The sequence below is a fragment of the Phoca vitulina genome, unplaced genomic scaffold, assembly GCF_004348235.1.
Source record: "Phoca vitulina isolate PV1807 unplaced genomic scaffold, GSC_HSeal_1.0 scaffold2, whole genome shotgun sequence".
NCBI classification, from domain to species: domain Eukaryota; kingdom Metazoa; phylum Chordata; class Mammalia; order Carnivora; family Phocidae; genus Phoca; species Phoca vitulina.
The window spans coordinates 46,448,648-46,460,721 of NW_022589705.1; the positions used below are offsets into that span (position 1 = coordinate 46,448,648).

The 12,074-nt window shown below is 46.1% G+C and overlaps 1 protein-coding gene across 1 annotated transcript in view; it reads left to right on the forward strand.

Moving 5' to 3' along the window:
- The first annotated feature begins 595 nt into the window (after positions 1-595).
- The window catches only part of GNG12 (G protein subunit gamma 12), a 127,557-nt gene continuing 116,078 nt past the window's right edge, over positions 596-12,074 (forward strand). Inside the window, exon 1 of the mRNA XM_032426449.1 lies at positions 596-759. The gene's annotated coding sequence lies outside the window, so the exon portion shown is untranslated. The remainder of the gene's footprint in view (positions 760-12,074) is intronic.

A 12,074-nucleotide genomic window follows, 5' to 3' on the forward strand; every position in this document is an offset into this window, starting at 1 on the left:
CGTTATGCAGAACTCTGCCAGGTATTGGGCATTTGGAAGCGCAAATTTCCTGGGGGAGAGATGGAGAAGCTCGTGATGGGTGCATGCACTTCAAATTCAACAATCCGCAGTTCTATCTCCATTTTCTGGGAAACAAAATCTCCCCATGGCCCCAGGGCCCTTTAAATTTTACTGTGACTGTTTTCTTAAGAAATTCCTGGAGCAGAGCCTAACTTTTGTGTAGGGGGTTGGCAGCGCTCACATTCGCGGCCCAGGGGACGGTTGGCATAGGGGTTAGCGAGGCGTTCGCACGCGAAGGAGACTTTGGAGGAGTCAGAGCCGCCGGGTGGAGGGTCCTGTGAAGTGGGGGGGCCCGAGAGTCCTTGAACTTCAGGGCCTCCATGAATTTGGGGAAAGGAAAATGCGGACGACCAAGGCGGCCAGACGTTTGTGGAGCTCTACAGCTCCCGACCTCTCCCCTTCGGCGGGCGGGACACGACACGGGTTCGGCGGCCGAAGCCCAGAACAGCCAGGGTGCCTGGGCCGGAGGGAGGGCCAGGGCCGGAGGAAGGAGTCCGGGGCCGCCGCCGCCCCGCCCGTCGGGCTGTCCGCCCCGCCTACCCCGAGCGAGGCGGAGCCGGCGCCCGGAGAAGCAGGAGGAGAGGTCGGAGCCGTCTCCAGGAGCCCTTAGAGACCGAGTCCCCGGCGGCGGCGGCAGTGGCGGGGGGAGCGCACCGGCAGGCGAGTGGGCACCGAGCGGGCACCGAGCGGCGGGCGCAGGTGGCGAGTCTGGTCCCCGCGGGCACAGGGGCGCAGCGCGGGGCGTCGGCCGGCCAATTCGGAGGCCGCCTCCGAGTTCCCGGTGCTGGGAAGCGAGATGGAGGGAGGGAAGGGAAGGGAGGAAGGAAGGGAGGAGGGAGGGAAGAGTGTCCCGGAGGGCGGGGACTGGTCGGGGCACTGGGCGCCGGAGAAGGGGATGGGGGAGGGAGGGCGGGCGAGGGACGCCGAGACCGGGAGGCGGACTGCGCGCTCGCCCTCGACGGGCGGCGGCTGAGGAGAGCGGGGGCCCCGCGGGGCTAGGGCTGGGGACCCGGCCGCTGGGATGGGGGCGGTAGCGGCAGGAAAGGTCTCGCAGCTCGCCCGCGTCCTCGCCGGCCCGCGGCCGTGCGCCCCGCGCCCGATTGGGGTTGGGAGGCTCCCTGTTCCCAGCCCTTCCTTGCGGTGGTGCCAGGCTCTGGAGGCGGGCAGGCATCTGGGGGCGACCGGGGCGCCACGCCCCTCTTCCCTACTTTCTTCCGCTCTTTCTTGGGACTAGCGGGCGGGCGAGCAGCCCTGGAACCCGCCCGCCGCTGGGTCTAGCGGGGCAGTAGCGGGGCAGAAGCGGGAGAGAGAGGAGAGCCCAGCTCACAAGTCCCGCGAGGGACCCCCCCAGCAGTGAGTGGCCTCGAGGCTGTATTGGCAGGTGGTATGGGGAGGTCGAGGCTCAGACAAGAGTCTTGCGTGAATTTTTTTTTTTTTAAAGCATTGTCGGGACCCTTATTACGTGGATCAGGGTGACTCCCCCCCCCCCCTTAATTTTAGCTAGGGCAGAGCAATTAAAACTAATTTTAAAACCCTTTAAAACCCTGTCACTAAAGGCCTCCGACACTTGTCCCTCGCCTTATGTTTGTGTCTTGTAAACTTAAGCCATTCATAACTTTCGCAGAAGAACTCGTGATTCTTGTTAAATCACCGCCGTGGAGTGAAACTTTGGACAACTGGGAATCCAAGAGAAGAAACTGATGAGGCCTGTTATCTCGTAGTCACCCTTGACCGGGCGTGGTTGTATACAAACAAGGTTATGGAGAAGGAAATGGGCAAAAACCGGACAGAAGGGAGGTCCCCTGCGCCCACGTGTCGGGGCACGTTTAATGGCTGCTCTGAGTGGAAACAAACCGGGAATTTATTAGACCTTGTGGAGTTGGACAAACTTCACATGATTAGCTTCCTTCCCATCAGTTCTTTCCTTTCCTCCCCTGCTGTCTTTGTGGACACTGTTTATATTTCCTGGGGCTATTGTAGCTTCGTCTGAATGGATTGTCTATAATGAATCTTTTGGATGTTGTCAGAGTCAGGGCTGTGTCTGTGTGTTCTCTCTTTTAAAAGCGGAGTTCGGCTTTGTTTTTAAAGTGCTAGTCACCACGCTGCACCATTGCTGGTGCTTCTCAGCTCTCGGTGTAAATGATCACAGGATGGCGGCCCTCACCTAGGAGAACCAGGAAGGCAGGCGACGCAGGAATGACGGGGTTGGGTTTTACTATTGCCAAAACAATCACATTCAAGTAAAGAGGTGTTTTTTTTTTTTTTAAGGCCAAATTGTGTGTATTAACAAGCCCCTTTTTCAGTAAGCAAACATGATTCACATAGGTGGTTTTTAAAAGTAATCAAACATTTTATAGACTCTTCAGTGATAAAAGGATTCTGGGATCAAATGTTTAGTCCCTTTGCTTCCCTAACAGTTAACTAGCACCATAAAACCCTGGTTTAAGTCCAAAAAAATGCTGAGCAGTCTAGCAACTATGTTTTTAGACCTTATAAAAAAATGTGGTCGTATTTTTACTGTTTAACCCAGGTAATTCGCTAGGTCTTGAACCCAGACAGCATTTGAATTTGTGTAGAAATACATAAAAATGTGAAACTGTTTCACAAGAGACTGAGAAGATTAATATTATAAGTCTTTCTGTGTAGCAAGCTCCAGTCTCATTTGAAAGATTAGCTCTCTAACAGTGAGATTGGTGGTGTTGGGCTTGTGTTGTCCTCACTTGTTGAAGGACGTGGGTGGTTTGTCAAGTTGTGACAGCAGAGAGTTTCATAGTCAAAACACTTGAGGAAATGGTTCCCGAACGCAAGATTAATTTTGTTTTTTTATGTTGGAAATCTCTCTGAGACAAGAAATGAAAAATTTCAAATTTAGAATCACATCATTTATTGCTGTATAAATGGTCAGATTTATATTGGGTGTTTTTTGTTTGTTTTAAGTTTTGTATGTCAGCTTAAGCTTAATTTAGGGAGGTAAGTTGCGGAAGTCAGATGTTTTTGAGGCCTGATTTGGAAGAGAAGCAGTTTATCATCAGTGGTTTGGAGTATGAGTTTCGGTTTAGACAGACCTGGATGGGAGTATTAGTTATTTAATCTTTTCAGGCTGATTGGTAAAGTGGGGATGATAGTGGTCTCTATCTCAAGGATTTTTATGAAAATATATGAAACAATCTTTGCAAAACACTTTGACGGCACCTAACACACAGTTAATGTTCAACACGATTGGATATTTTACTTCTCTAGCTTACTCCAGTGGCAGGCTGTTGGATAAATTACAAGATGGCAGCTTAAGCCTTCTGGAAATGCTAGATAGAGCTATTTTAAATTCCAAAGAAGATACCTGATTTTATAGATAGAGCTATCTATCTAGAGGTATAAAATACCTGTGGACAATGTGTGCCATGTTTCTACCACAGTGCTATGAATAATTATGATTAATGGATTGATAGCTTTAATAGGCTTTTAGTGCTGAAGTTATAGTCATATAATATTTTTAGAGCCAGGCAGTCAGAAACATTTCATTAATCATATTTTAAATTTAAAGAGAGTTTATATTTTTAAAAGTTGTGTTTATTAGCCTGGGTAGGAAATTAAACCAGGAACAGAAATATTTATCTTTAACCAAGTATGATTTTTAATTAAAGTATGAAAAAATGTTACCCAAGGGTTTCTAGTTATTTTTTCATGTACTGATGTTCAGTGCCTACAGATAAGCCATCAGAAGTGTTTAGGACCGATTGGGAGCATTTTGTAAACGTTTTATAAAAGTGTCGTGACTGGTTGTAAACTCTTGTGAGAAGGAGTGCTCAGCTGATTCAAGGACTCTACTCATCACATTATTGAATCAATTTCAAAACTTACAAAATGCTTCTGTCTTTAAAACAAATCCTTTCAAGCACCTGTTGTTTCTTCCTTGACGCATATCAGGTACATGCGATTGGACTGATTGGAATGGTAGTTCCTGTAACAGATGACTTCCCATTTTACTCATTGTCCCACAGGGATGCAGAAATGGTGCTTTATGATATTTGTAAATAATTGTAAAGGGTACAATGTTATTATGAATCGTTCCTTGCCTAGGACATCATACGCTGAAGCAGTGAAGGACTTGATTGAATAAATTATTGATTCTTTTCATTCCTAGAACATCATAGCATAGTGATGGATTCCTGGCTTATGCTTCTAGGTGTGTAAGAGTGTGGGCAAGTTGCTTCATATCTTTCTGCTTCCACGAGGTGTTGTGTGGGATAAATGAGTTAATCTGTCTAAAGCATTTAGAACAGTGACTGGCACATTGTGTTCATCAAATATTAATGTTAAATTATTACTTCCTGAGATTTTCTCTATCTAAATATTATATAATGAGCCTGTATTACTTTTGTAACAAGGAAAACAACTATAGGAAATTTTAATGTTTCCCCCAAATCTAAAAAAGTTCAGTAATTTAAAAAGTCCTGCCAAACAATGCTTACAAAGTAAGAGAATATAATTAGGCAATTGTCAATGCATTTTTTTAAAATGTGAGATGGATTGCTACGTTAATTTGTTCAACAAATTAATTCTCCTAGATCTCAATCCCATTTTCCTTTCTTATTAGAAGCTTAAAAAATAGAACAGTAATCCATGGAATTCTATGTTACGATAGGTTAAGTATGGGAAGGGCAGTGTGCACAGTTACAGTGCATTATTAACAATTATAGCTAGGTCAAAAAAAAGTTTATGCAGATGAAGGACAGTTTAGAAGAAAATATAGACCAGTGGATGGTAGGATTCCGGTGCTTTCCCTCTTTTCTATCCAGTTTCCCCAGTGAGAGAGAGTGTGTGTGTGTGTATGTGTGTGTGTGTGTGTGTGTGTGTGTGTGTGTATATATAATATAAAATATATATATAAAATAAAAAGTCTCCTGTGTAACAGTTACTCAGTAAAAACTGGTTTATTAGCTACAAATAGCAGGATTTTGTTTTAGGAAAAAACACCAGATTGCATAGCAGTTGAAGGTCCTTACATGTAGTGAGAACTGTTTAGTTCTCACATGTAGTGAGAACATGTAGTGAGAATTGTTTAGCTGTAAAAGAGAGGCCCTTTCAGAAGTTGTAGGTATATACTTTTTTTTTTCTTAAAGATATATTTACCAGAGAGAGTGCAAGAGCATGCAGCAAGGGGGGGGGCGGGGCAGAGGGAGAGAAAAATCCTGAAGCAACTCCCTGCTGAGCTCAGAGCCCAAGGGCTTGGGAGGGGTTCCCCAATCCCAGGACCTGAGCCGGAAATCCAGAGTGGGCAGGCCACCCCAGAGGCCCCTGGAGGTTCCTCTTGAGAAATGTTTGGAATTAAGGTTTGCATACAGACAGGTTTGCCAACCTCGACTTTATGGAAATGGTCACTTCTCAGGTCTAGACCCTGTATTGACGAGTTGCGTGCACACACACCCCCTTCAGCTGTCAGGTGCCCCTCGACAGTCCCAAGGAAGACATAAGGGCACTCAGTTTAACAGGAAAGCTTGACAGATAAAAAGTACTTCCCGTACAAGTCTGTGCTTCCATGTATTGAGCTGTTCTGTATCCTGGGCCCCGATCTCAGCCCTTCACATATATGATCTTGCTCAGGCCTCACAACAGCCCAGATGAGGAAGCAGAGAGTCCCTCAGTGGCAAGATGAGAATCTGACCCAGCGTAGTTCCAACTCCGCATTCCGTGCACTGCGCACGCTCTGCTGGGAGCTGGCCTGGAGCTGCCTCCTGAGAAAGGGGCTGGGGGAAGGGCAGTGGAAGTTCCATATAGAAGCTATAAATCAAACCAAGAGAAACATGGGAAGAGGTCTCCTTTTAGGGGTGACATGACCCACCTGAGGAGAATTATCAGTGCCTTTCTTTCCATCAGGCTTAGCCCTCTTCAGTCAGAGAAGTCAAAGCTTCCAGAATTGCCTCAGAGACCCAGCAGGCCTGAAGTGATCTGTGAAGTCGGCCTCTCCCAGGCCTGGACTCCCAGAGAGGCCTTGAGAGTACAGAGGAAGGGACTGGCCTGCTAAGTGCTGTTCTAGAACTGCCTCATACCAACAGGTCCTGTTCTCCCCACTGTGCCTCTCTTAGGAAGAGCAGTGAGCAAGTGACTTGGATCTAGGGCAGAGTGGAGTGATTTGACTGAAGGTTACTTCTAGCTGGATTTTTCCATTTATTGCCGAGTCTTAAAAATCATTTGTAGTGTCACTTAAATGTTTGGTTTATCATGTCAGACTTTATTGGGTACCGTAAAAGTGCTTAGTGTGAGTGTCTGGTTGCCATCCTCTGACAAGGAGGGTTTCTGTCTTCTTTTAATGGGTCTGCATTTCAGAAGATTACTGTATAATAAAAACCAAGGTGTTGCAGACGGGTTAAGACTTTTGATACTTTCAATTCTGCTGGAGAATTAGTAGCTAAAAGAAGAAATTCTTTTAGGTCTGCCTAGTGAATCAGTTGCTCAGAATTTTCAGTACTTTTTCACATTCATTGATTATAAGCGGAGGCTTGGCTTTCTTACAGAATGGACAATCATTCTCCTTGCAGTCAGTGTCACGTAATTGACATAGGACCCCCTTTGGTTGACCAAGGAGAATCGTGTAAGTTCTGGTTTAACTTGGGTGGGATCATCATAAATGCTTACTGGTGTGGGCTGTGAATCAAGCATCAACTCTGTACTTGCATCCCTGTAGGGAGAGTTTATTCTGTATGGCTGTGTGCAAACCACATGAACCCACTGGGGTGGAATCTTAACTTTACCGATAGAGAATAATCGGGCTTTTATTGACCTGCAGATACTACGGGCGAAAATGTCCCTGAGCACTGGACCTTAAACCCTTGCCCTCACCGGGACCCTTTGACTAAGACCCCAAGCTTGTGGTGACCTCAAATTTTGTCTGCTTTTCGCAGAAAAAATTATTGCAGAGGAGCAACACAATTTAGCTATCAACATGGGCTAAATAAATCTAAGGATGGAAAGAGGAATCAAAATCCAAAAGCTGCTTGGATTTTATTGAGGCTTAGTGAGGACTTTGTTGATATAAAACCATCACACTGGGTTTATTCAACCTGAAATCTCAGGCAAATTGGAAAAGTGTTGAAACCAGCAGACTTGATGCCTGTCCTGTACCCAGACTACTGAAACGTTTTGAATTATTAGAGCGTGGCCTGCACATTAGACCACGGGGCTTCACAGGGGTGTATAAGGTGATGATTGGCTGCTCAGACAAGTTGTCGGGGGAGAGTCGGATGCCTGGCCAAGTAGCAGAAGGATTGAATTGTGACTTCTTGACAGGGCTGCTTTGAACTCTTGTACAGGTTGTTCACTGCACAAGAGTGTCTGGCCAAAGAAACAAAGGGGGGGCACAGATCTCACAAAGCCACTCAAAAAAGTGTCCTGGGCTCGATCTGCCTCTGCCAGGAGGAAGGGGCACTTCTTTCTGATGCCATCAAGTCTGCAAGGCTAGATCCACTTGGAGGGCTTGCTTTCTTCTAACTCACACAAGGACACAACGTGGCTGGTAGTAGTAGCTCTGCCCCTCACAGGCCTCTCCGGCCACAATAAACTCTAAATGCCGTGAGCTGGCAGAGTCTGGCACGTAGTAGGCGTCTAATAAATGCCAGTGGAATGAAGCAATAAAACCACGTTCTCTGTAGTGTGTGTCCATGAAGTGTGTGAGCCAGTGTTCTTTTTTTAATCAAATCAGTAAAATTGATTGTATGTGCTAGGAAATGGACATTCAGGGGTGCACGTGCCCTGGGATGGGTTTCTTCCTCTTCCGTCCATCGTTTCGTGAAGGGCAGGTAAAGACCAGCCCTTTGGGGGTTGACATTGTTTACTGTTAGTCGAACACCAACATCATGCTCAGTATTGCCTGATACATGCTGGGGTCCCTGCACCCCTTTTGTGGTCTACCTGGTGAATGGAATGCATTGGTGACTCCTGGGAATGTGCAAAGGGACTCGTGTGATTTATTGACCAGCCTGGGCCCTTCTCCGAGGGAGGGGGGGGCGGGTGGCGGGATGCAAAGGACAGTGGCTGCAGGAGCCTCTGGAACTTATCTATGAGCAACTGCTTCTCGTACGAAATGACTTTTCTAGTGTATGGTAAGACGGGAAGAGCCTTATTGCTAAAGCTACCAAAAACTAAGAAAGGGAGCTTGTCTGTGCCCCCTCAGTGCTAGCTGGCACTTCTTGCGTAGTTTCTCTTTTAAGTTGATCCTTTAGAAAGCCTACTCTCAGAATGAACTTCCTCTTCCTGGCGGCTCTCCCGAGAGGCAATCAATCATACAGCAGGTAGGACCAGTCATGTTGGATTGATCAAACTGCTAAGACAGTGGTTCTGAGGATAGGGGTGCTGGTTTGTACTTAGGACACTGGCCTTTTGCACCTTCGTGGAGGGACGGCAGAGCTTGTGGGGGAAAAAAATAAAGCTCACAGGTACAAAAATGTCAATACCTTTCACATTTTATCTTGGTTAAGTGCAGCCTTCTTCAGGCAAACTCAGATTCCCAAAGCAGAAATAGCAGGATTCCCTACTGAATTTCTTTAGATAGCAGACTCACCTATTGCATTTATGCTTATGGTTTGATTTTACAAGATGCCAGGAGGCTCACCTTTTCAGGACTATCTCTCTGTTGAATTAAGTGGAATATCCTGGTACATGCTTTGCCCTCTTTTTTTTTTTAACATAAATATCTGATGAGCAGCATGCTTCAGCCATTACTGTCCAAACAGAAAGCAAATAAATACCCCTGGCATGTTGCCTGGGAGGTAATCTTAGCGTTTCTGTCCTTACCTCCCATTTGCCTGCAGTTCTCTGATTTTCTTCTGGCTGCAATAAATATCAGGGGCCTCAGGGATGCCCCACACCCCACCCAGCAGGTGATGTAAAACAGGGCAGAGATCGACCTCTCTAGGCACGCTGTGCTCACCTGAACTCTGGTGTGATGTCTCTGTGAGAACTCTGCGCAGCTTTCGCAGACCCCTTTGGAGCCAAACCCTCCTTAGACAGGCGTCTTCCAGGCTGGTCTTGTCCTCTTCTTCACACTCCTGTGAAGAATGGCTTGTACAACCTCTTCAGTTTTGTTTTGTTTTGTTTTGTTTTGTTTTGTTTTGTTTTGTTTTGTTTTAGTGAGCTTTATGCCCAGTGTGGAGCTTGAGCCCACGACCGTGAGGTCGAGAGTCACGTGCTCTACCAACTGAGCCAGCCAGGCACCCGTCTTCATTTTTTTTTTAATAGGTCATGTATTTATATTATATGGTCCCCCAAACCCTCATAACCATATATAAAGGTAAACACTGAGAAACCGTGCCCCACCCCTTCCCCATCTAAGTCTTTCCCATACCCTATAGGTTGCAACTGGTAAATGCAGCAAATAATAAATATGTGTGTGTGTGTGTGTGTGTATTAGTAGTATGTCTTGGAGATCTCCGTCAGCACATAGAGATTTCTGTCTCTCCCTAACAGCACATTATTTTGTCACTCTATGGATGTACCATAGTTTATTCATCCAATCCCCTGTTGCCAGACTTTTGGATTGTTTCCAGTCTTCTGCTATTACAAACAGTGCTGCAACAAATAAAGGTGTAATCGTTCATTTTGCCTTTGTGCAGGTGTACCTAAAGGACCGATTCCCAGAAATGAGACTGCTGTATCAAAGGGCCCCATAATCCCCCTCCAGAAGGGTTGACTCATTTTGCCTTCTTACCGGCAAATGCACTAGATGGCCTTTCCCCCACAGCCCCACCAGCAAGAAGTGTGTCAGCTCTTTCTATTTGTGCTAATCTGGTTGGTGAGAAATGGTAACTTGGAGTTGTTTAAATTCTTCAGATTATGACTGAAGTGGAGGTTTGGGGCCACTGGTACATTTTTCCCCGTGCGCTGTCTGAGCCTGTCCATCCTCCTGTGGGCACTTACTGACCTTTCCTCCAGAAACAAGCCTCTTGCCTACATTGCTGTCAGAATCTCTTAAACACAGACTTAAGAATGTGATGGCTCTTTTGGGCCAAAGGGTAAAGGGGGCTGCCAAATTGTCAGCGCAAAATTGAGAGAAGTGGAAAGTAGGGTTTTATGCCAGTTGCTAATGTCTGATTTATAAATAGTTTTCAGCTAATGGTATTATTAAACTGGGGCTTCTCCAAAACCATTATGAGGATGATCTTCTTGTCTAGAATTTCTCCCTCTCAAACAAAAACAAGGGAAGAGATTGAGAATGTATAAATTCCAGTGGCATTTCCTGCAAAATCTGTTAGGAAATCTAGAGTTTTCTGTTGATGTGTATCTCCTGAAAGCCTGTACGTGCTGCATTTTTTTTGTTTACCCACTGAATTGGGCTCCTGTTCTCCCTTTGACGTCAGCATCAGAGAACTGTTGCACTCTATGTCCAGAGTGAAAGAGAGGAAAGTAAAAGTGCAATGTGGGGAGGCTAGCCCGAGTTCAGGAATCGACCAGGGGTGTGGGGCTGGAGTTGCATAGAATCATCTTTCTTCTCGATGGGCTCTTTCTGTCAGCTCTGGGGATGATAGGTTCACATAAAATTAATTTTCATCTTTTTAAAAATGAAATCCATCAAAAGAGAGAAATTGTGAGTTAGCAAAAAAAGAAGACTGTGGTTTTTTTGGTTTGCTTTTAGAAATTCACACGAGGCAGTCCTGTATAAAGTTAGCCTGCATCTCTATCAAAAAAAAAAAAAGAAGAAGAAGAAAAGCTAAACCAACCCCACATCAGCAACAAACTCTCCTTCCCAGAGCTCACACCTGTAGTAGAGGCCCATGGAAGCTCCAGAAAGGAGGACCTGCTCCTCCAGGGCCCAGTGTCCCCTTTCCACTGCCTGAATGTGTCGATGATCATAATTTATGAAGGGGGCTTTTCAGTTCCGTGGATGCTTTTTAGTTTTCTTTCCAGTATTTTCTTCTGTTGCTGTCGTGCTGACCTCCCCCATTACCGTGCCAGCTCCGTAAGGACAGGCTCTTGGTCTGCTGTTCTGTCCCCAGTACCTAGAAGGTTACCTAGCACTTTGAGGTGCTCATCCACAGTAGGTGAACGAATGCTGTTGAGGGTAGGTACCTTCTGGACCTGGCTGGGTCTTTGCGGTCAACTGCACGCAATAGGGATGCATGTTCGACATGGGCCTGGCGTAGGCGGGGAGAGGGTGAAGGGGTAGGGTGTCGTGTTAGCCATTCCTGGCCTGGTCTTTCAGCAGGATTCTTTAGCCCTTATGCGCTCTGATAGTATGCGTGATGGTTTAGAGCTCAGGCTTGCAGTCTGAATCACCTGGGCAAGTCACCTGACTTCTTAGAGTCTCTGTTTGCCTATTTGCAACAGAGAGATAACAATACGCCATATTTCAACAAATTCAAGATGCCATCAATTATGGGACGTTGCCATTATTCTGTGTGCCAATAAGAAAAATATTGCCGTTGATTTACCTGTAACCCACAGCGACCCTCATCAACTTTAAGACTATGTTTTCTATGGCTGCCATAATAGAGTACCACAAATTGAACAGCTTAAAACAGCATACATGTATTATCTCATAGTTCTGTAGGTCAGAAGTTGGCATGGGTTTGGCTGGTAGCTCTGGGTTTTACAAGTCCTAAATCTTATTGGGAGGCTCTGGGAAGAATCCATTTGTAGGGTCATTGAGGTTGTTGGTAGAATCCTTGTAGTTGTCAGACTGAGGTCCCTGCCTCGTTGCTGGTTGTCAGCTGGGGGCCACTGTCAGCTCTTAGAGACCTCTCTCTGGTCCTTGTTTTTGGATCTTCTATCTCAGAGCCAGCAATAGCATGACTAAGTCCTTCTCATGCCTGGAATCTCTAAGGTCTCCTTCTGCTCCATCTTTGCCTCCAGCGAGAGAAAGTTCTGAATCTGTTGATTCAGTTGGGCCCACTTGGATAATCCAGACTATGTGCCTCCTCCCCCCACCAGCCCCCCCCTCCCTGTATTAAAGTCTGTAACATTAATTATAGCTGTGAAGTCCCTTTTGCCATGTAATATAATATAGTCACATGTTCCAGGGATTA